Here is a 24,313-nt window from a genome sequence, read left to right as displayed (position 1 = left end):
TCAGACTCAATCTAGATAAAAGTATCTCAAGGAGTTAATATCTCTCTTTTGATTTGATTTTTACTCAAGATAAAAACAATATCGAGTCTTTATAAAATACAAGGAATACTTGGAAGGTACCAAAGACCAATGTCCAAGGATCAATCAATATCAATCAACAACCAAAGGTTGGATTTCCAATTGATGATCACGAACACACAACCTGTATTATTTCAATTATATAAAATATAATGCGGAAAAGAAATAACACAGACACCATAAATTTTGTTAACGAGGAAACCACAAATGCAGAAAAACCCTGGGACCTAGTCCAGATTGAATACACACTATATTAAGCCGCTACAGACACTATCCTACTGCAAACTAACTTCGGACTGGACTATAGTTGAACCCCAATCAGTCTCCCACCGATCCAAGGTACTATTGTCCTCTTACGCCTATGATCCCAGTAGGATACTGCGCACTTGATTCCCTTAGATGATCTCACCCACAACCAAGAGTTAATGTAACCCAAAATCACAGACTTGATAATAAACAGATCTGTCTCACACAAAAAAGTCTATAAGAGGATAAATTTGTCTCCCACAGATAAACCCTAGGTTTTGTTTCGTCTTTTGATATGAAATCAAGGTGAACAGGAACCAATTGATAATCCGGTCTTATATTCCCGAAGAACAGCCTAGATTAATCAATCACCTCTCTACAATCCTTCCTGACTACACAAGTGGATTGTCGAGGAATCACAAACAATGAGACGAAGATGTTTGTGACTTCTTTATCTTGCCTATCGGAGAACTCTCACGATCTCAATCCAATCAATCGATTGTACTCGTACGATAGAAGATGCAAGATCAGATCACACAACTACGATAAAGTAGTATCGGTCTGGCTTCACAATCCCAATGAAGTCTTTAAGTCGTTAACATGATTTTAGAGAAGAAAATCAAAGGTTAATGGATATCGACTCTAGCGGGTGAACTAGTAGCACACAGACGTGTGGGGATTAGTTTTGCACAATGCTAGATGTCTCCTTTATATAGCCTTCAAATCAGGGTTTTGCCTTAGTTACAAAGCAATCCTTATTCACCGTTAGATGAAAACCTGATTTAGATTCAAACTAATATTTCTCAACCGTTAGATCGAAAACTTAGCTTGTCACACACACTTGGGTAGACGTTTACTGGGTTCGTGAAAACCATGCCCAAACGTGTACGTGTATGTTGGTTGAACATAGTAACCCAAAAATATTAACCATATGAGCATTTCATATTAACCTTGTTGTTCTTCACCATAACTAGTTCAATTGACTCAAATGAACTAGTTAAAGAGTTGTTCAATTGCTATGAGATCTTATATAACTACACAAGACACAATAGAAACAAAGATGATTCGATTCGATTGAAGCGACTCATGAAAATTATAGCCACGGTTTGCATAAAGCATTCCTTAGTAATTTAATGTTTCATGTTCAGAGCACATCTTTAGATCATAACCTCTTAAGTTCACAGACAAGTTCGCAGACTTAAGTTAATCGGTTGAGTTTTCCAAACTCAGCAGAAATTCTCGGAAAGAGAACTTCCTCCAGTTCGAGGACTTAGCACACAAACGAGTTTCGGAAAATCCCAGCAGAAATTCTCGGTCGAGAACTTCCGACAGTTCGCGGAATGAGTCTGCGTACAGGGTTCGCGGACTTGGCAAGCCAATTCCACAATCCTCCTGATTTCTCTTGATTAACAAAGTTCGAAAACTTCGGTTCAAGGATTACATGGTTATGTAATCTAAACTCTCATTTCAATCATTGAGACATTCTCAGAGGACGCTATGTAGCCGATATTCACAGACCGATTCACGTCAGAGCAATTCTCAAAGTGATTGAAACTTTTCATAACTTTCGTCACTAGGTGAAGATAAACTTGATCAAAGCGAAACGCTTTACCAACACACGATTTCGAGATAAAAGATAAGCAATGAATGCTCAACTCGAAATGTCAAATGTGTATGATCTAGTCTATATAGCATACGACTTTTGTCTCATAAGAAGTAGGAGATAGAAGAGATAGACTTTTGAGTGATAGATAAGTTCAAGTCTCCACATACCTTTTTGTTGATGAAGTTCCACGGTTCCTTGTATAGATATTCGTCGTTGTATGATGAATCGCCATGAAGTCCTTGATCTCAACTACACTTTTCTATCCTAGTCCGAGACTTAGCTATGTAGGCTAGAAATCAAGACTTATAGTTTTGATCACTAACATTGACAAACATGCTTGAAATAGAAACGCATGCAAGGTTGACCGAGCTATGCTCTAACAATCTCCCCCTTTGTCAATTTTTGTGACAAAACTATTAATACATATGGAATACAAAAAAGATAAACTTTAGTGACTCCTATTCCATAGTCTAATCTTCAACGTTCCTTGAAATCTTCGTCCTTCCAAGTACTCCAATGATCCCAAAGGTTGTAAGTTTAGCAGCATCGTTGTTGAATATCCGTAGCTATAACAATGAGAGAAATCGGGATTCTCGATCATTATTCTATAGTGTCATAGTACTATTATCTAACATCAAAGTCCAATTGCATCACGACTTTAACAATAATACGATGGTGATATGTATTACTCCCCCTTAGTCAATACTCCATCTCGATCATGGAAACCACTCCCCCTTACACAATGATCCGAAAACCATATATATTTGTAGTGTGAACTATAATATGTCTCCCCCTTTTTGTCAATAAAATTGGCAAAGGTACAAGAATGGGATCATAATGAAATTTCCACAAGAGACATTTCATGACCAAAAGAAAAATACATACCAAATTAATTTAGATGCAATCTAATAGCCGAATCTAACATCATTCATCAAGGAGTTTTAAGATACAAGATAACCCCTATAAAATTCCACAGCCGCACTCCCGCAAGATATTACCATTAAGCACAAGTTCAAAAGAACTCTCCCCCATTTTGATGTCATTCCCGAGAGAACAACAAGAACGACTTAATTTCGAAAGAAAAGAAGGATTTTTTATTGGACACCAAAAACCATAGGAATGATTTTCTATATCCAAAGCTCAACCAAATTAACCACAACTAAACCCATGATTAATTCAATTGGAATACGCAACTAAATCAAACCACAAAAGTGATCAATTTAATTGAAAGTGCTCAACATAAGTAAACTCACGGAGATACGACTAAGTTAATCATACGGAGATGACTAACTTAACCGTTCAAATACTCAACATAAGGAAAACCTTAAGGAATATATGACTACATTAACCAAAGAACATGATAGTGTAGCCGTTCATAAACTCAACACAAGAACTTGTGGAATATATGAAAACTCAACTAGATTAATTACAAGAGAACCTATAATTAATCTAATTGGAATACAAACAACCAAACTAATCACCGAAGTAATCAATTTAATTATTTTGGGATCAACATAAGAGAACTTATGGAACCCCGACTAAGTTCATCATAGAATATGACAACCTTAACCGTACATATACTCAACATAAGAAAGAAGACTTATGGAGTACTAACTAAATAACCAAACTAGTTGATTAATTTAGTTTCTAATGCTCGACATATAGCATCTTATGGAACAACCAACAAAGTCAAGGTAAATCGACTTAGTTGTAAGGTGCTCAACATAAGACACGCAATGGAGCCTTCACGGTAAAACATAATAAAATGGATCAATGAAGATCAATACCGTGGATAACATACAAGGATCTATTTTATTTTCCATCATAACGACATAATAGACTTTATCCTTGTTCAACAAAAGATTTTATCCTATTTTTCATCAAATACATGATTGCATAGGCATAACTTTTGTACATGTCAAAATTCCATTCGTCCTTTCATTAATATGAATACCGATTCATGAACGACTTTACTTTTGACTGCAATATGAGACCTTCAAGTTCACGGACGTAAACAATACATATCCCATAAAAATATTGAAATATCACAAACCATTAAAATACTGCAATAAACATCATCCTCCAAATATTTTTAGAATTTAATAACCAATAAACCTAAAAAATAACACAAGAAGATGAAAAACAAAAATAGCTATGTGTAGTCACAATCATCGCTATTCAAAGCACTAGTTATTCTTCCAACTAATCCAAAAATAAGACATACTAGGCAAATAAGAAGATGTATTACTCATCACCTTCATCATCGGACAATTTCCAAGTAGCTTGAATTGTATCCAACTCTTCCTTGAGCTCGGGACACTTGGTTCTAGTTAACGACGCTTGATCTTTTAAGCACTTTACTCTTGCATTTACCTTGCATACACCCTTGTAAACTTTTTGAATAAGTCTCAAGGTGGTAGGGTCTTCAACATCAATAGGAGTACCTCTTTGTCGCTTGCGAACATTTTCCCTTATACGCCGAAAGGTACATGGACGAACAAGTTTGGGAACCCCAAGAGAATTTCCAATAAAATCAGGTCCACGATCACGACAAATTTGGCTAATCAAACAAGGATATCCCAACATCTTGATGCGAGAAGTCATCGTCATCATTTGAAAGATGATAAAACCACAAATATCAAGATTTGTATTTTCGGATGCAAAGAAGAAGACCAATTCCGCAAACTCGTAACTCCACCAAGAATTCTCAATTGTGGAGGGACAAAGGTTAGAGATACCAAGTTTTCCAAACACCATTAAAGCAATACTAAGATCATTAGTAGGAAACTTTCCTTGACTCCAAACAACCTTCTTTCCACAAAGTCCAATAGAGATATCATCACATGAAGGACGTTCATCACTTGGTCTAGGTAACCGTACGTTGCCCAACGGTATTTAGGTGACCCTTGAAATCAACTCTCTATTAACAAGAAACCTTTCTCTATTTATCATGGATTTGAATTCCATCTTCTTAAAATCAACATCATGAATGTTGGTATAGAAAATCCTTGTTAGAGAATCAAAACCTTCACCAAGGCCACTAAAGATATTCCCAAGATTGAATCCTTTGAAACAAACTAAATCCTCTTCATGCCCACTAAAGGTTTCTAATTTCTTTTCTATGATAAAACCTTTGGATGCAATCTTATCATAAGTTCTAGCATAAGAATCATTCACAAACCTAATTCTAAGAGAATTTTGATCACAAGGAGGATTCACGCTAGAGGATTTTGAGTTTTTAGAACTCTTTTTCATGCTTCTATAAATCATCATAAAGAGATATACAAGAGGAAATTACTTACTTGGCGAGAACCTCAAAACACCCTTCCTTTTGATTTCTTCAAAGAAGCATTAATGGTGGAGAAAACACAAACCCTAGTTCACGTACGCGGACGGAAGATGAGACAGAAAAAGGTTCGCGGACCACCAACATATATATATCCCTCATTCATGGGCTTGGGCTTTACACGAACCGTGATCCACAAGACTTAAGGAAAGATCTTAGCCCATTCCTCATTAAAGGTAAACAACCAACATAAAAGTGGAAGAAAACAGAAGCAATAGAAAGTTAACCAATCAACAGCACAACTGTGCACAACTCAATCCATTTCTTGCCCCACTTCAAGATATGTACAAATGGGGAAAATCCAGTCTTGTTACCAAGAGGCATAATGCGCAGAGGAGTTCTCATGCGACACGTCTGGTAGAAAAGTGTGAACAGTCCCTGTAGTATAATCAAAATAATGATGATAGTCAGGGCAACTGGAGCTTTCTATCCTTCGTTGGTTCGGACTAGAAGAAGGATATTTCCGATATCTGGGTTGTTCAGTATTAACAGTTTTAACACGACCAATACCCTTTCCGAAAAGATTCTTAGACTTAACAGAATTAAGTTTTTCTAAGAATTTAAAAACGCCTTCGAACACTTTAAACAAATCTTTATCAATTGATCCATCACGATAGTATTCCTCATAGAGATCAAGAGTTAATCTAGAGAGGTTCCATATCCTTGAGCGTATTGAGCGTTTTCCCAATTTTTCCTTCTTTTTAATTTTTCTTTCAGATTGCATCTTAACATCTAAATCTCCCCTTTTAGATGAAGTAAGATTGTCACGAGAACCCAGAGGTTTTAACTATAACAATCTCTGAGCAATCTTTAAGAAATTCTGGCGTGCATTACAGATGCCAGGAGCAAGTTTTCCAAAGAAATTTCTCATAGGGAAATTTATATAGAACGAACAAACACAAACTTATTAGGTTTAACGTGTTTTCCTGCTCTAATACCAATTGAAAAAGCGGGGGGTCTAACAACACCACCCAATATTTCGCTTAGCAATCTGTATGGACTAATTCCGAAATACTTTGCTAGAGAATCAACTAGACAGTCAGATTCAATCTAGATAAAGGTATCTCAAGAAGTTAATATCTCTCTCTCGATTTGATTTTTACTCAAGCTAAAAACAATAGCGAGTATTTATCAAATACAAGGAATACTTGGACGGTACCAAAGACCAATGTCCAAGGATCAATCAATATCAATCAACAACCAAAGTTTGGATTTCCAATTGATGATCACGAACACACAACCTGTATTATTTCAATTATATAAAATATAATGCGGAAAAGAAATAACACAGACACCAAAATTTTTGTTAACGAGGAAACCGCAAATGCATAAAAACCCCGGGACCTAGTCCAGATTGAATACACACTGTATTAAGCCGCTAAAAACACTAGCCTACTGCAAACTAACTTCGGACTGGACTATAGTTGAACCCCAATCAGTCTCCCACCGATCCAAGGTACAGTTGTACTCCTACGCCTGTGATCCCAACAGAATACTGCGCACTTGATTCCCTTAGATGATCTCACTCACAACCAAGAGTTGTTGTAACCCAAAATCACAGACTTGATAATAAACAGATCTGTCTCACACAAAAAAGTCTATAAGAGGATAAATCTGTCTCCCACAGATAAACCCTAGGTTTTATTCCGTCTTTTGATATGAAATCAAGGTGAACAGGAACCAATTGATAATCCGGTCTTATATTCCCGAAGAACAACCTAGATTAATCAATCACATCTCTACAATCCTTCCTGACTACACAAGCGGATTGTAGAGGAATCACAAACAGTGAGACGAAGATGTTTGTGACTTCTTTATCTTGCATATCGGAGAACTCTCACGATCTCAAGCCAATCAATCGATTGTACTCGTACGATATAAGATGCAAGATCATATCACACAACTACGATAAAATAGTATCGGTCTGGATTCACAATCCCAATAAAGTCTTTAAGTCGTTAACCTGATTTTAGAGAAGAAAATCAAAGGTTAATGGAGATCGACTCTAGCGGGCGCACTAGTAGCACACAGACGTGTGGGGATTAGTTTTGCACAATTCTAGATGTCTCCTTTATATAGCCTTCAAATCAGGGTTTTGCCTTAGTTACAAACCAATCCTTATTCACCGTTAGATAAAAACCTTATTTAGATTCAAGCTAATATTTCTCAACCGTTAGATCGAAAACTTAGCTTGTCACACACACTTGGGTAGACGTTTACTGGGTTCGTGAAAACCATGCCCAAACGTGTACGTGTATGTTGGTTCAACATAGTAACCCAAAAAGATTAACCATATGAGCATTTCATATTAACCTTGTTCTTCTTCACCATAACTAGTTCAATTGACTCAAATGAACTAGTTTAAGAGTTGTTCAATTGCTATGAGATCTTATGTAACTACACAAGACACAATTGAAACAAAGATGTTTCGTTTCGATTGAATCGACTCATGAACATTATAGCCACGGTTTGCATAAAGCATTCCTTAGTAATTTAATGTTTCATGTTCAAAGCATATCTTTAGATCATAACCTCTTAAGTTCACAAACAAGTTCGCGGACTTAAGTTAATCGGTTGAGTTTTCCAAACTCAGCAGAAATTCTCGGAAAGAGAACTTCCGCCAGTTCGCGGAATGGGTTCGCGAACTTAGCATACAAACGAGTTTCGAAAAATCCCAGCAGAAATTATCGGTCGAGAACTTCCGACAGTTCGCGGACTGAGTCTGCGGACTGGGTTCGCGGACTTGGCAAGCCAATTCCACAATCCTCCGGATTTCTCTTGATCAACAAAGTTCGAAAACTTCGGTTCAAGGAATACGTGGTTATGTAATCTAAAGTCTCATTTCAATCATTGAGACATTCTCAGAGGACGTTATGTAGCCGTTATTCACAGAGCGATTCACGTCAGAGCAATTCTCAAAGTGATTGAAACTTTTTATGACTTTCGTCACTAGGTGAAGATAAACTTGATCAAAGCGAAACGCTTTACCAACACACGATTTCGAGATAAAAGATAAGCAATGAATGCTCAGCTCGAAATGTCAAATGTGTATAATCTAGTCTATATAGCATACGACTTTTGTCTCATAAGAAGTAGGAGATAGAAGAGATAGACTTTTGAGTGATAGATAAATTCAAGTCTCCACATACCTTTTTGTTGATGAAGTTCCACGGTTCCTTGTATAGATCTTCGTCGTTGTATGATGAATCATCATGAAGTCCTTGAGCTCAACTACACTTTTCTATCCTAGTCTGAGACTTAGCTATGTAGGCTAGAAATCAAGACTTATAGTTTTGATCACTAACATTGATAAACATGCTTGAGATAGAAACGCATGCGAGGTTGACCGAGCTATGATCTAACAGTATTGGTTTCCTAACTTCTTAAGTTTGTCCCTCTCAACACGAGACAAGTTCTTTGGGATTTGTTTATAAACTAAGTAATTAACAATATCAGCGTACCATGGTTCTCCAAAGACAATTGAGAATAGTTGCTCATCCGGGAAACTTTCACGCAATGGGATAGTTTCCTTGTCCACAACAATACGGCTCAAGTGATCCGCAACGGTGTTCTCAATTCCTTTCTTGTCTTTGATCTCTATATCAAATTCTTGCAAGAGTAAAATCCAACGTATGAGCCTCGGTTTCGCCTCTTTCTTTGTAAGCAAGTACCTAAGTGCTGCATAATCAGAAAAGACAACAACTTTTGTACCAATTAGATAAGAGCAAAAAATTTCCAAAGCAAAAACAATAGCTGACAACTCTTTTTCAGTGGTTGTGTAGTTTTCTTGGGCTTCATTGAGTGTCCTAGAAGCATAATAAATGGCATGAGGTATCTTCCCCACACGCTTCCCAAGCACCGCACCAACTGCATAATCACTTGCATCACACATGAGATCAAAAGGCTTGCTCCAATCCTGTGATTTAATAATAGGGGCTGAAATCAAAAGTTCTTTAAAACGATTGAATGCCGCCACACACTTTTCATCAAAGTTAAAAACCACATCTTTTGCAATAAATTGCAAAGTGGTGATGTTATCTTGGAAAATTCCTTGATGAATCTACGATAAAAACCTGCATGTCCAAGAAAATAGCGTATCTCCCTCACCGTAGTGGGAGGGTTTAGAGCACGAATAAGGTCTATCTTAGATTTATCTACTTCCAAGCCTTTAGAAGATATTATACAGCCTAAAACTATGCCATGAGTTACCATGAAATGGCACTTCTCCCAATTCAGCACAAGGTTTGTTTCAACACATCGTTCAAGGATTAGTGACAAGTTTTTCAAGCAAAGGTCAAATGAATCACCAAAGACATTAAAGTCATCCATACACACTTCGATTATTTTTTCAACATATTCTGAAAAATACTTACCATACACCTTTGGAAGGTAGCTGGAGCATTGCATAAGCCCAAAGGCATCCTTTTATAAGCAAAAGTACCGAAAGGATAAGTGAAAGTAGTTTTCTCTTGATCCTCTGATGCTATCACAATCTGATTGTAACCTGAATATCCATCAAGGAAACAATAGTAAAAATGTCCATCTAAACGTTCAAGCATTTGATCAATAAAAGGTAATGGAAAGTGATCCTTCCTAGTGGTGGCATTCAATTTCATGTAATCAATACAAACCCTCCAACCGGTTTGTACACGAGTTGGGACAAGTTCGTTCTTATCATTTTCCAGCACCGTCACACCTGATTTCTTTGGCACTACTTGTACTGGGCTTACCCACTTGCTATCGGATATGGGGTAGATAACACCCACGTCCAAAAGCTTGAGTATCTCCTTTTTCCCAACTTCCATCATGGGAGGGTTCAAACGACGTCGTGCTTCCCTAGTAGTCTTTGCATCATCCTCCAAACGGATCTTGTGCATACAAACGACATGGCTTATACCCTTGATATCGGCGATTGTCCGCCCTATGGGCGTCTTGTACTTCCTTAGCACCCTTAAAAGTTTTTGCTCTTGTAATTCACTAAGCTCAAAAAAAGCACAGGTAAGTCTTCATTGTCACCCAAATACAAGTACTTTAAGTGACTTGGAAGAGGTTTCAATTCTAACTTTGGAGATTTAACAATTGATGGTACAAGTTTTTCATCATTGCAAGGTAAAGAAGCATGAGAAATATTCTTAATTGCTGATTTTTACGGTAATGAGTCAAGAGAACCAATAGTTTCTTTAATCTCATCACCATACTCCAAACCATCATCAATGGGTGTAGTGAGTACGGTTTCCAAAGTATCAACACCATTCAATCCAAACATTTGTTGCGCCAATGTGTCCATCACATCAATGGAGAAACAAGAATGGACATCACTAGGATATCTCATCATCTCGAAAATGTTGAAACGTATTATTTCAACATCAAGCTCCATAGTTAGCGTTCCCTTGTCCACATCAATAATGGTTTTCGCCGTTTTCATGAAGGGACGCCCAAGTATCAATGCAAGAGATGAGTCTGGTGAACCTTCATCCATCTCTAACACGCAAAAGTCAGCTGGAAATACTAGTTGATTAACTTGCACAAGCACATCCTCAACAATACCCATTGGGTAGACATTAAAGCGATCGGCTAATTGCAACACAATTCCAGACTTTTTAAGAGGACCCAAGTCAAGTGAATTATACATGGATGCTGGCATAACATTTACGGATGCACTTAAGTCCAACATAGCTTTATTAAATGTAGTGTTACCAATTTTGACGGGAATGCCAAAGCTACAGGGATCCTAGCACTTAAGTGGGAGTTTGTGTTGTAAGATTTCCGAAGCATTCTCCCCCACACTTAGCACTTCATTACCTTTGAGCCTTTAATTGTTGGTACACAAGTCCTTCAACACCTTTGCATACTTTGTAACTTGCTTGATTGCATCTATGAGTGGTATATTCACATGGATCTTCTTAAGAATGTCTAAAATCTCCTTTTCTAATTCCGCCTTCTTGGAATTTGCAAATCTGCGAGAAAAAGTTAAAGGAGGAACATAAGTAGAAATCAGAGTTTTAGAGTTAGAAATAGGTACTTCAGAAGTTTGGGGAGAATCCTCATTTTTCTCCTCCAAAACAGGTTCCTTTGGAGCTTCCTCTTTGCCCGAATCAGTAGCTTCAGGCTGCACAAGTTGTGTACCACTTCTCAACGTAATTGCATTGACACCCTCTTTTGGGTTGATAGGTTGAGAAGGGAGTTTCCCACAATTTTGTGCCTTCAACTGGTTCAACTCAATAGCCATAGAACGAACTTGGGTTTCTAACTCCTTAACCGTACTCTCCGTTCTTTGCATAAAAGATTTCAGCAACTCTTCCATACTTGACCCCTGATTTTGAGGTTGTTGTTGTGGAAATTATTGTTGCTGAAATTTTTGTTATTGTGGTTGAAATCCATTTGGGCGGTTGAAAGTAGGTTGTTGCACCGCTCCTTACTTGTTGGCATAACTGAAATTTGGGTGATCTCTCCATCCTGGATTGTAAGTGTTGGAATAGGGATCATACCGTCTTTGCTGATTTGGAAAGATCATTTTAGCTTGTTCATTGGCGTCTTCATACCCTTGAAGAGAACTTGGTATCACCGCGGATGCAACTTGTTGCATCATTGCTGTCATGTTACCCATTTGTTGACGAAGTTCCTCGACCTCGCTCACTTCATTTACTCTCCTAAGAAGCACATCCGAACCACGACTTGAAAATTGTTGCGAGTTCGCTGCCATGTCTCAATCAACTCTCTAGCTTGTGCCACCGTTTTGTTCACTAGTGCACCACTACCCGCAGAGTCAAGAAGATTCCTATCACTTGCTTGGAGACCTTCGTAGAAGTATTGTATAATCAGTGCGTCACTGAATTGGTGATGAGGGCAGCTTTCCACTAATCTCTTGTATCGCTCCCAACATTCATATAAAGATTCTCCCACATTTTGCTTCAACCCACAAATCTCCTTGCGAATTTGAGTAGCCTTTGATGCAGGAAAATATCTCTCTAAAAAGAGTTTTTTCAACCCATTCCATGTTGTGACACTTCCGGAAGGCAAATGATACAACCAATCCTTAACACTATCCGCCAAAAAGAATTGAAAAACTTTCAACATTGCACCCTCTGCATCAGTCTCCGCTGGAAGCATAGCCATGACAATGGTGTGGAAGTCCATAAGATGCTTGTTTGGGTCTTCATTCACCATGCCATGGAACTTTGGTAATTCTCTAAGCAACCCCGGCTTGTTCTCGAAAGTAGAGTTTGTTTGAATACACCACTGTTGTGTATCCAGCTTGTGAGAAGCCAAGTCCTTGAGTGTACGATTTGCATCACTCATTGCTTCTTCTTCTTCTTCTTCTTCAAAAGGTGGTTCTTGTTCAACCGAAACCTCTTGTTATACAACTTCTTCCTCTACTTCCAACTCTAGCTCTTCCGCCTCGTCAAATCTTTCTTGGAGTATTGTTCCTTCACGAGTAGTTATCCCGCACCTTTGATAATTCCAACTCTTGGGAGCCAGGGATTAGTACCTGAAAAACAATTCTCACAAACTAAGTCAGAAAAACGAAACAAGAAATAAGAAGCAAAGATAAAAACAGAAATAATAAAAAGAAACTAAAAACTATATAACAAGCCATATGCCTCCCCGGCAGCCGCGTCAAAATTTGATCGCATTCGTATGCGTCAAAAATAATTCACTTTCTTACTCAACAAAATATAAATGAAGTACAAGAAAGAGTTCGTTTCCACATAGGGCAATTGTTGTTATAAAAATTCTAGTTTCTTAGTAACCAATGGGGGGATTTATGTTTTATCAAAATAAACAAAGCAATAAAGTAATGAAAACAGTTGAAAATAATCAATAGAGAGAGATATTGGTCAAGGAGTTCATCTTCTATCTTAAACAAGTGCTTGCATTCATGATTAGAATTAAACAATTTAATCTCTTCATCATCAAAAGCCTAGAGTATCAAGAGAGCAAGATATTCCATTAATTTCCTAAGTTCATCAACACACACATTAGAGCTGCGTATGTGAATTCTACCTAAAGAATAACCTAGGGCCTTCCGCTAATTAAGTTCAATTCCTATGAGCATTAAGTTTTGGAAATTCATACATTGCACATGATAATCCGGACAATGGTCAAACTCTACATATGATCACAAGAGTGTATCACTACAAACCGTGATCATATCATGCTACTTGTATTCGGGGTTATCGCTCGATGAAAAACCCTAAACTAGCTATGTACAAGGATGCAAGTTCAATTAATTGGCCACTTGTTTATGGGTGAAAACTGTTTCTGCTGGTTTTGGTAAATTTGGGTGTGTGTGGATGAGAAACGAATCTAAACCCTAAACAAATGCACTGCACGGGAGTACTTTAGATTCGAGATATCAATCTGTACAATTCTGGCCTAAACCAAGAAATGGCCGTTCCAGACTTGCTTCGGTCACAAAGTGAAGGAGATGGGGTTGATCTTAGGGAGGGAAGCGAAGAAGGTGTCGAGATTATGAAGGTGTTGGCTGTTTATTACTTGTATCAGAATGTTGAACTGGCTTGCACAATGTAAGCTATCAGTTCTTGGTGTTTTCCGGATACTGATGACAACACTTGGTTTTTCTGTGTTGTTTGAAAATTGGTGAAGGACCTATTTATACAAGTCATTGAGCGCAACTCTCATCTCGTAGGAAGTGGAGGAAGTGGAGTGATGGAGTAGTGGGGTCGTGTGGGTGATTGTCACATGATCACGCCTTTTCCCACTTCCCTCATCATCGTTAACCGTCCATGCATTCTGACACGTTCTCGTAATGGGAGTGTTGCACGCCGCACGCTGTAAACCGCCAGACAATACCCCAGTAAGTATCCCCCAGTTTGTGACATGTTTGATGTCTCGAATGAGCGAGTCAATTCGTGGGACCCGCCGCAAGAAATAGCATGTGGTGCTATTAGGTTAAATAACCAAGTTATTTATGGAATTGATATTCATGAAACATCGTGCATGCTCGATGCATGTAATGCATCGCTTTTTAGCTAGCAACTCAAAACAATCGATACGCATGTCCAACCATCTTCGAGTGATCGTTTGAAGGCCACATGGGTGGGCCATCATCTGGTCGATCACTCCATGTGACAGAGTGGCAGACGGCGATCATTGAGGAACTTCATTGATTGCCTAATTTTTAATCCAAGCCGTCCGACCAAGCTGGCAAAGTTGGACGGACGAGATGATTTACCGCACATGTTTGCTGCCGTTGAAAGAATTTAGGGTTTTTAGAGGTGCGCTAACATCCCTCTTTGGCTTGATCGAATCCAAGCATTGACGCTATTTTTGAGTGGGCCGATCGGGCATGCGTGGAGACGGCTCACTGGCGTGCATGCCTACACCTCTCGGTCCCATAAAGATTCGATCTAGGCCAGTCAACTTGACCGGCAAATATGAGTGGTTGTGATCGATTTGCGACAGAAATACATTGCCGCAAAGAGTTTAAAAGCCGTATGGCATGCCATCTTTGGGGCTCGCGTTTCGAGATGTTGGGCCATAGTCTGCATAGGCCAGCCGTTCACATGCAAAGGTGGGCCCACGGTGATCACGTTGGCATCTTTGGGACCTCTTGAGTCTATAACTACACCGTCCGTTTAGGCTGGTGAAGATGGATGGTCACGATCAATTTACGACAGATGTGCATTGCCGCAAACCCTAATTAGGGTTTTGAAACAGCCACGCCCACACGACTTTGACCAAGCGGTTTGGCACGTTGTGGGCCTCGTATGGGGAGATCGATCATGTGGGGCCAACGTTGGGCTAACGGTGAACGCATGTGTACCTTCTTGATGGTCCTAAATGCGATCTAAGCCATCCAAATAGGCTGGCTAAGTTGGATGGTTGTGATCAATTTAAGACATTAGTGGAATTCCGCGATTAGAAGCATCACGCCCGCCATGGTTTGAGCAAACGTTCATTGCTCAATGGCCTCATCGTGAGAAAACCGATCGGGTGAGGGAAACGTAGGCCCACCAACATGTGCGTTAGCGCTTCCCTAATCACCCATGTTATGATCTAATCCGTCCAACCAGGCTGGCGAAGTTGGATGGTTGCAATGGTTTTAAGACTGCCCTGGACAGTCTATGCTCGTTTGAGCTTATGTAACAACATCGCGTTCATCCTTCTTTGATCAATCAGTTTGACGCGCTCTCGACCTGTCATGGTCAGGTCGATCAACTAGGGATGTAGTTGGATTGGCGGTGAATACACCAGCACTTCTTTGATCGTTCGAAGGAAGATCTAAACCGTCCAACTAGGCTATCTAAGTTGGGCGGATGTGATTAATTTGAGATCGTTTTTGTCGGTCTTAGCTCGTTTGAGCTTTCTTTCAAATAACACGAACACCTATTTTAGGGTTAACGTTTGGAGTGTTTGGAAGTTAATTAAACATGACTCGACCGAATAGGGCATTAGTGGGCCCGCCGGTGGTCACTACGGTGATTTCCTAGTTCTTCTACGAGTAGGTTGTGCTTGTTGGATCATGCGGCCAAATTGTGTGGTCGTGATCGTTTTTTGAGACTGATATAGACAGTCTGGAGTTTCCTTTGAGGAATTTAAACGAGTTCGATCGAGCTAGCTTCTTAAAAGCGCGTCGATACGAAGATCTCTTTGTCAGAGAACGATGCAGCCTGTGTGAGTACTTTCATGCAAACTTCAATACTGACACTTCGGGAGATTCATGCTACTCTGCTGAGAGTGATCATTAATCGTCATGTCATGCCAACATTGAGGGTTCTCTTGCGGAACATAGCATAGGAAAATACAAGGCACACAATGAATTAAATAGATAATCCTACTAGGAAAATTCATAGAATATTCGGGATTGTTGAACCATTCTGAATGAATTCCATACATATTGAATTGCTCAATGAGTGAAGAGGTTTTTTGCACTCATCACTTCTTAAATGGCTTTATACCCTTGCAGGGCGTCAACGCATTAAATACAGGTTTTACAATTTTAGCCCTATTCGAAAAACCACCATCAACACAACTTAACCAAACAAACATCTAATCCTATCACAATACATCAATCATGTGATTATTAAAAACAGTAGAGATTTGAGCGATAATCAAGAGAGAAAACTAATGCATTAATCAAGCACAAGTTTTGGATATAGGACTACATCCTTAACCAATAATATAAGATTTAGCTACTCATAGCTATGGAGTTCATCATAATCAATAATCAAATGAAGAACATGAAAGTAAATCAAACCCTAGTAGCGTAAGTAAAAGCGGCTCTCCTCCTTAGCTCCAAGTAGAATACATGATATCAACAGTTGTAGAAAACTCTCCTTTTATAATCCTTTGCTTTCCAAAACTAGGTCTCCAAAGCCCAAAGTCCAAGTAGTTCAACAAGCCCATATGAGAGAATACTCATGTAGAAAAACTGCCAAAAAAACGTAGCCGGAAAACTGGTATCGCCGGTCGGAAGTTGGCCGGGAAAGTATCTTAGGTGACCGGTAAAGTCCACTCGGTCACCAGTCAAACAACTCAACCCGCGTCAACTGGGAAGTCAGACCGAATCAGGTGATTCAACTAGGTCAAAATCACGAGTCAGAACCTAGTCAAGATACCTAACTCAGCTGATAATGTCCTAGGCCAAATCCATTGCACGGCTATAGCTTTACTGCTCAACAATAGCGCATCACAACTTCATTCCAGCCAATATGGCACTGCATAACTCCTGGCATTCATCATATACTTAGCACCACAGGTTAGTAGCCACTGTAACCAATCGCAACAACAGTAACTGCACTTCATTCACCATCACTGCCTGCTATATTCTTCCCTGTATTTCATGCATTCCAACACACACCCACAATCTCAGACCTGCGATACCAATAACCATCAACAACACCAGCCTCAACTACTCTGCAGCGTATCTTCAATGCCATCAGCTTGCTCAATTCCCATCAACACTTCTCTGTAATTGACTCTTCTTCTCAGCTCTTTCATCCTCGAGCTAAACCTCAACTTCAACCATTTGCAGCTTCAAATCCTCCACTGCACAGCAAAGTGTATCTCAATCGTCGCAGCTGCATCATGTTATCAGTACCAACTCAGAGCATTACCACCAGTACCTACTCCACCTGCAATGTCATTTCCTGCACATCTCCATTTCCATTGGCAGCAACACAGGCTCAACCTTCTTCGCATTTCAGCTCAGGGAAACAGTACCACCAGGACAACAATAATCTTAGTACCAGTATCAACTTCTAATCCCAGTGTGTTGATCTCCCATTATCTGCCTTGTAGCATCACCACCTGCAACTCATTTCGAGCACATCCACTAGTACTACTACCATCTTCCATACATGCCTGCACTGTCTCCATTCTCAGCTGCTCCATTGCACATCTGCTGTTTCATACGTAACCAACAACGAAAACTCGTCTTCATAGAACTGAAAACCCTATCAATTTGTTCTTGTCCATTTGAGCAGCAACCAATTCAGTTTCTCCATAGACCGTAGCTTTAAACTGAGTCATTCCCTGCTTGTGTTCATTCACCACAGCCTGTTCCTCCATCCCTGGCTTCAGTTGAGCTGCAATTTCACTATAGTGACCCATAACTCTTTCCTGCAATTTAAACTTCAAAATAATCTCCATTTCTCACACAATTCATTGAAGCAGCTGCACCTTCAACTTCATACTCTTCTCATCTACAAACCATCACCAGTTCCATCATAGTCCGCATCACCAACACAGTATCATTCTACCAGAATTGCACCTGTAATGGGTACCTGTCTTAGCATACATCTATACAACATTCATTCAAACCTCCTTCCATTTCTTCTATCTATTTCAGCTGCAAGACTCCACATATTCTCCACACCTATCTGAATCATATCAAGCTTCAATCTCAGTACCCAAATGTTCTTACTGCTCCAGCAACACAACCCATAGCCTGTAAACATCAGTTCTTGTAGCTTCAACCTCAAACCTATCTCCATTATCAACAGCAACCACTAGATTCATCTCTGTCTCCCATTTAAGCTCTCAACTGAAACCCCAGATTCCTCATTATCTTCTCAAATTTCATGAATCAGCTGCAAAAACAGCTTCATTAACCCTTGACAATCATCCGTAGCAAACCCATCTTATAATTCGTCCCAGATTCGACCCCTAATCTCTTAATCATCTCCATCAAACCCTAGCTTCAGAAATCAGTCCTTTCTTCATTTCTTCTAACAATCATCACCACCAGACTCATGAGATCTCCTTTACAGATTCAGCTTCATCCTTCATCAACTGCGACTCATCATCACCATCAGCAACCCTTCATTTCTCATGAACCCATCTCTCTGATTTTCAGACAATTCCTTCTCTCAATTTCTGAGTCTCTCTTCCCCTCTCTACTGGAGACGCCATCACTCATTTACAGGCAGAGGAGAATAATAATTCTTCTTCACTGAAATTTAGGTTTTGAGTAGGAGTGGGAATGGATATAGCCACCCAGCGAGAGTAGATAAGAGGTACCCAGATGACTCTAGGCACCCTAAGAGTTGACGCGAGCCACCCGAGAATGATAGCTCATTTTCCTCCATTGTTCTTCCAATAGCACCTGCATGTGAGAAATGATGCTTTTGCTCTTCTTCGCATTCTTCCACCAACAACAGCTGTTTCTTACTTCTCAGATCCACTTCTTTTCTTCAATTTTTATTCATCACTAAAGTTGTCATGCTTTTCAGACAATGAATTTGCATCACTAAAGCTGACATGCTTTTCGGACAGAGATGAAGAAATAAAATCAAATAATGAGAAATAATCCGCCTCCAACACTTTTTCCCTTTTAAGCGACGTTTCTTTTTTTTTTGTTCCAAATGACTCCAAAATTCCTAAAACTCAAAATCAAACATAAGATACATAATTTACAAGAAAACTAAGCAAAGAAAGCATAAAAAATAGATACATATTAAGGTGTTTTAGACACCTATCAATAGCTTCACTTAATAACTACTTCGAATATAATTTGTCCTGGTTATTATGAAATTGTTTTAACGAAATCAATAAAATACACACATAACTCAATTAAGAGAAGCAAGGGAACACATAACAATCTAAGTAATTCATTACGTAAGTTCGAATTTGAAACATTTTTTTTATGGATTGAAGTTAATTCTGAGAACATTAACAGTTTCAAATCTGTTATGTTAAGTGAAGATGGGAAGGCAACTGTTGATACATACCCCCAAATAATCGTTTCACGATTTTAATTAATTTTTCATGTTTATTGACCTTTTTTTTTACCCAGAAAGAGCAAAAAATATATTTAAAAACATGGTAACCACAAGGAAGTGGCATCCATGAAAGAGATGCAGAAAATTACAAAGTAACTGCGAATTCAGAGAATATCAAAAAGTAGTCTTAAGCTAAAAATCAAGAACAAAAACTAGCCAAATTAAGCTAATCCCATCATTCCCTTCCAATTGAAAAGTAAGCTGTTTGAAGAGATGTTTTCAAAAATTATTGTTTCCAAAGACCAGTTGCAAAGCAAGCACTTAACTTCACACAAAATCTGATTAAAGTTTTTATACTTTCTTTGAAAAATCCTGCCATTCCTCTCATTCCAAACCACCCACCAGATAGTAAAAGGAATCATGCTCCACAGTTTATTCTTCATAGTGGTGCCTTTCATGTTTATTGATCACCTTTAGGTTTCGACAAAACCGAGTATTCGATCAGATGATGTGAAATAAGAGGGATTTTATTAGTTTGGGGGATCAGGTAGGATAAAGATGATCAAGGGGTGGTGATTTGATGCTTATAAAGTTTAGTAAAAATAAGTGGGTTTAATTAAGCCGTGAGAGAAATATATTCATAATAGCAGAAAGAGGGACAAAAGACAGAGATTAGTAAATTCCAGTATCTTAATCTTTACTACCCAGTATCAGTTTTAATCTTAGTTTAATTTGCACTACCTATGTGACCTCGTATACTTCATTTAAGAACCTTGATTATTTCCATTTGTGAACATAACCTTGCATGTATATTTCTAGCTAACATAACCTTGCATGTACATTTCTAGCTTTAGTTGTCTCCTTGACTTCTTAGTCTAGGTTCCCCAATAACTCAAACAGACCTTAACATTCGATAACATCAAATACTTAACAAAATCCTAATAAAGTTTAGAACTTACTATAGATAGGCATCACGAAATAAAAGGATGATGCCATTAGTCTATGGCCGAGCCAAAGCCAGGTTTAGGCATTATAAATGTCAGATTTGAATATCCCGTTAAGTTAGGAATGTATTTAGGCTACACGCTAGCTAGAGTCAGGAGCAGTTAATTAGATTAAGTTTAACTGTGCAGAAATATAACTAGAGGGCCAAGGCATAATCTCTACCGCTTGAAATTTTGGGCAATTTCGGCCTCTCTTTGGTCCACATACACGTATACCACCTTTCCGTCTTAGACTATTCATTGTGCGAAGTCTTATAGGGGAGGGCGACGTATAATTTCGGTCGTCCATAGTTCGGGTCAATCTCAACCACTCTTTGACCCACATACATATACACCGTCTTTCCTTAGACTATTGATTTCTGCTGTTCATAATTCGGGTCAATACATATACACCACCTTTTCTTAGACTATTGACTAGGTATCACCGAGGCTTGACTCAACCTTTTAACTTTGCTTTTTATATATTGCTTTGAATAAGATTTGAGCGCATTTTTACATTTCAACAAATATTATTTAGCCATAGCTAGTCAATATACTTCGAAAATTATATTATATATTTATTTGTTTTTGTACTTGGCCAAAAACATCATAGATTTTTGCTTAATTACTCTATTTGGAACATCATAATTGGCAACCTGGATACATCTAGAATTGTTAATTTTACATTACAACTCGTTTTTTGGTCCATTAGAGAAGAAACCTAACAACCAAGGAGTCAATTACATACCTAGTTTATGTTTATTTTCACCCCATCATGAGCTATATTAATTTCACTTTTTTTTTATTATTACATTTACGCATTTCACTCGACAAACAAAATTAGGTAATAAAGAAATACTCGCCTTGAATTTTCGATCAACATCACACAATTAGGCTTTTAGAGGGTCTGATGAAGAGAGTTATTACACCAAGTCGTGTGTGCAGGATGTTATTAGCCATGACTACCATTTAGAGTTAGAGATCATGTAATATGGTTAGTTGAGATTTTGTTATGTATGTATGTATGTATGTACATCTATATTATAAAAAGAAGTGTTGTCTATCTATCCGGATATATCCGACCATCGATTTCGTCATCCCACGGCTCGGATCGAGAGTTGGACGAGGGATATTTTCGTGCGTCGGATGCCATGGATTTCTTGATTTGGTCAAGCTCCCGACAAAGGTTTTCCTTACTTGAATTCTCTTCTTTATTACTGGTTTCCTAATTAAATAAAGTTAGTTAACATGATTCTTAAAAAAAACCTTATATCAGAAGCATAAGCATTTAGTTAACTGAATTTAAAAGACGTGGTGTTTGTCTTTAGATAGATCCTTCCGTCGATTGGTCCGTTGGTTTCCTGATGTAGTTGTGTTTCCCTCTATATATTTGTTTCCTAACGCTAACCCTAAAAAGATGTATTTATGGAACAAAGTCTAGATTTCCCTCAATTACGTATGGTTTTTTTTAGATCTTATTCCTTACTTCTCTGTTATAAGTGGAGATTATTGATAAATTCCTTCCCTCCAACGAGTACTCCTCTCTCACGCAACAACCTAGAATTTTGCTTTCCTGTTTTTTTTTTCTTCTTTGTTTTTCTTCCGGTGTTCTTCCTTGCTCCTCTGTTCTAATTCTCTGTTGATTTATTTCAGGGTTTTTACTTTATGCCTTAAGAGGCAAAGTAGAAATATAACGATGTCGTACTTTTCTATGAATTCTATGTTTGAACATGGAGCAAGGGGGTATTCTCTCAAACAAATAATATGAAAAGTTTGCTACAGAACGTTTGTAGATATCTTCAGAGAAACAATGTTGAGGAATAGTGTCGATGCCAATCTTAATGATCTGGTTAGTGATTGTGATAATGAGATTTATGAAGACACTAATATTCCTGAGGTTGAACCCGATGTTTCAAAGCATCTACGTCAAACACTTAGGCCCCCTCAACTACGTTAATCAATGTATGCAACCGCAATAATTGAGAACATCTAGCAGGGGAAGACAAATTAAAGTTCGTTTTTCCAGCTTCAAGCGAATGGAGAAAATCAAGAAACGTATGGAGAGATATTTTTTTCGCGCCCAGCAAACATCCCAATTAGTTCATTTGGTGTGTTCTCCGCCGGTTAAATAGGATACTATTGGGCTTTTCTTGGATAAATTGTAAGGTAATTAAGCCATAAAGGCGAAAGCTCATATTTGGTGCGCATATTTTTTTTTTTTTTTTGTAAAAGTACATTAATCCTAAGCACCGTTAATCTTATGTTTGTTGTGATTAAGTACCCTAATATAATTAGATTACTTATTCTAATCTAATTTAATTTCTTAATTAAAAACTGGTTAACTTTTAAGCCAAATATTAATTTCCAAAGAAATTTAAGGGGCAATGATAGGGACACGGTCAACAAAATACCAGGACTTGCTTAAGGAGCCATGACGGGGGCTGTAGGCCCCGACTAATTTGACATGATCAACAAAAATAACGGGCCATAGGCCCCGACAAACTTATAGGCTCAACCCTTTGAATTTCAACCTAATTACGACTAATTTTAATGTGGGGATTACGTTTGATCATAGATTTTGTAATCCACGGCTAACTCGGATAACAAAACACTGGGTATAGGTCTCAGCTAACTTATGGACTCATGAATAATTTTAATGTGGAGACTACGATTGACCTCAGACAAATCAATGGCCGGGGCCGTAAGCCCCGACTGACTTAACCATCAAAACATTTATGGGCTAAGCCCCTAGATTTCCAATCCACCTTCCTAACTAAATTGATCCAACCAACAAAACACCGGGGTCGCATGCCCGACTATCTACAGGCTCAACTCCCGGACCGTAGGCTGTAGGCCTCGGCTAATTTGACCTGACCAATAAAACACTAGGACATCTTTACGGGGGCCACGGCAGGGGTTGTAGGGCCCGACTAATTTTACCAGACCAATAATACACTAGGGTCGCAGGCCCCGACTAACTTATATGATCGATGTTTGACCGTTCTAATATAATAGTTTTGTTAATGACTAAAACTTTATGGGAGCATACTGACCAGCCGACCAAAAAACAAAAAAAAATCGAAAAAGGTTGAGCCCCGGCCGTAGGCCACATATGGATCACAGAGGTATGTGTGCATGTAAGAGATTAAGAAGACACTGTGAACTGCAAGTCAATGATCTAATATCACTTTTGAGAAATCATATCTCCAGATTTGCAATTTAATTTCGTTAAATGTAACAACCACGGTCTTGTTCACCTTTTCAATGACAGGGAACATAGATTTTTTGTTGTATTCTAAATGGACCAGTTGTTATATGTCTGTCTTCGAATACTGAGCCTAAATTTAAAACCAATTCAAACACATATTTTCTGATTATCAAACAATATGACTTACAAAATAATATTTTCAGTAAAGACCATTTTTCTTGGACTATTTTTCGTGTTTTTATGGACACCATAGTGGGCATTACATTTTAGTCTACATAAAACTTATTTCAAACATAAGTTCCAGAAGTTGTTGAAAAACCTTTTTCTTACAGTTTGTGATTGCCCGCTAATTAGCCCGTGGGTTTGGATTTATAGTAGTATACTATTTTGTTGCAATGATCAAATACCAAGGAGATGACATAATTCAAGAAAAGAGGAACAGATTCACAAATTTATTTGTGTTAAACCCTTAGATGAAAAAACTTACCCAGTTCTTTTTTAAACATTAAAAAATGTACCGTGTAGGGATTCCAGAAAAAAAAACTCCCTATTAAAGCAAAGAAAAGTATACTAAAAGTTAACCAAAGGTACATAATCATATGTTTTTGGAAGAAGTTGGATATCCAAGTTATCGTCGGCATTGTTAGAGCATTACTCGGT

The 24,313-nt window shown here is 38.3% G+C and overlaps 1 non-coding gene across 1 annotated transcript; it reads left to right on the top strand.

Moving 5' to 3' along the window:
* Positions 1-12,108: 12,108 nt before the first annotated feature.
* LOC113344067 lies at positions 12,109-12,213 on the top strand. The gene has a single exon (XR_003357643.1). It is a non-coding gene; the product is annotated as a small nucleolar RNA R71 (small nucleolar RNA).
* The last annotated feature ends 12,100 nt before the right edge of the window (positions 12,214-24,313 follow it).

This window comes from Papaver somniferum, unplaced genomic scaffold, assembly GCF_003573695.1.
Source record: "Papaver somniferum cultivar HN1 unplaced genomic scaffold, ASM357369v1 unplaced-scaffold_70, whole genome shotgun sequence".
Lineage (NCBI taxonomy): Eukaryota > Viridiplantae > Streptophyta > Magnoliopsida > Ranunculales > Papaveraceae > Papaver > Papaver somniferum.
This window is presented reverse-complemented; position numbering and strand designations above follow the sequence as displayed.